Below are 2128 nucleotides of genomic sequence, written 5' to 3'. Positions count from 1 at the left end.
AAATTTAAACTAAAATTAACCAACAGAAAAAGTCTATTAGGGAGCTAAGAAATAAACATTTAACAAATGTAGTGTCATGAATTGAATTTTTTTCTTTGCTATAGAGTATTAATATTAATCATCTTTCAAGAAAAATATACAGTTTAACGATATTTATTATAGCTATTTTACAATAACAGGCCATATATCATACGTAAATTTCCGCTTGCTTAAAAAGCTAGGCTAGGAGTCTGTAGCCTATGTATGTCTCTGCTATGTAGTAATACTTCCTTAAAGAAATAGCGCTTATAAAATCATGTAGATGATAATTTGAATTCAAATTTAAATATAAACTCTATATAACGAAATATCTCGTTTTGATGAGAGAGAGAGAGAGAGAGAGAGAGAGAGAGAGAGAGAGAGAGAGAGAGAGAGAGAGAGAGAGAGAGAGAGAGAGAGAGCTATCCTATTCGCATATATATGTGCTCTGAAGCCAACTAAAATAAAAAGATCTTTATAAAATTATGAATGAAAATACTTGATGTCTTAAAAAAATAAAAAAATACTTGAAGATATAATTCTAAAATCGGTTTGAGTGTGCATACTTTTCATGGATATGTCCGTGAGTATGTCTGAGCTATTTACATACTTAAACCTTTAATTATGGAAAATCATAATGAATACACACACAGAAACACACACACACACACACACACACACACACACACACACACATATATATATGTATATATATATATATATATATATATATATATATATATATATATATATATATATATATATATATATATATATATATATATATATATATATATTTGTGTGTGTGTGTATGTGTGTGTGTTAAAATGAAACAGTATCGAGTCACCGCAATCTCTAAACGTGAGCTGTAAATGACTGACCGGAGTATCAAATATATCTCAGTATTATATGACATTCCCTGAATTAATGGTTTGGGATTCAGCTTTATCATATGGATTGTATTCAACTTTGTTAAAACCTTCAATTTTCAGGGTTTGTAGTTTTTATTGTTCAATCCATTTTTTCCTGTATCTTTTATAAGAATATTAATCTTTTCGCAATTGAAAATGGTGCCCGTAAAGTATTTGTATTTTCATGAAATATAATTATAACAAAAGCAAACGAACATTAAGATATGCGGCCATTATTATGAATTAAGTAGTGGATATTGAATTATTTCCTAATATAACGAATATCTACTGTATATGGGTACTACTAGTTACGCAAACCACCTCGAGATGGTACGCTATTTCTTGACATATTCGGTGTAGCATACCTTTGTCAGTGGTGGCAATGTTATCAATGATCTGTTTCTTGATGTCAGGGATATATGATGAACAAGATGGTCAGGGAATAGGGCCAACCTTTTGAATTCACAGGCCAGGAAATGTATTTAGAAACGCACAAACGTGCAATCCCCACTTTGGTGGTTCAATATCCAAAATGAAGATGATGGTCATTTGAAGGTCACCTACTTGTGGTACCAACCTCTCATTCATATAGTCAAGGTAAATAGTTGCAGTAATTGATGTCTCGTTGAAGAAGAGTAGAACCACGATTCTATTGGACATGATCCTATACCACACATTCACCATTTGTCTATATTAGGAAAGGTGCGTATTCACATGGTGATATTTTGATCCTCAGATTCTCAGATTCTTTGCGATCAGTATCCCCAAAACATTATATTTCGTGCCAGCGGTATGACAACTCCAATGAGGAGCGTTAAATCCTCAGCAATTTGTTCTGCAAGGATGACAGCAAAGTCCTCCTGTTAATCTTTTTATTCATTTATTTTTGTTCCCTTTGAACGTGGTACTGTTAGGATGGATGATCAAGGATTTGACTGGTTTTACGCTATATATATATATATATATATATATATATATATATATATATATATATATATATATATATATATATATATATATATATATATATATATATATATATATATATATATATAAACTCAATCGCACACATACATACACACACCACACACACATACACACACACACAGACATATATATATATATATATATATATATATATATATATATATATATATATATATATATATATATATATATATATATATATATATATATAC

The sequence above is a fragment of the Palaemon carinicauda genome, chromosome 6, assembly GCF_036898095.1.
Source record: "Palaemon carinicauda isolate YSFRI2023 chromosome 6, ASM3689809v2, whole genome shotgun sequence".
Taxonomy (NCBI): domain Eukaryota; kingdom Metazoa; phylum Arthropoda; class Malacostraca; order Decapoda; family Palaemonidae; genus Palaemon; species Palaemon carinicauda.
The sequence above is the reverse complement of the archived record's forward strand: the minus strand, read 5'-3'. Positions refer to the sequence as shown.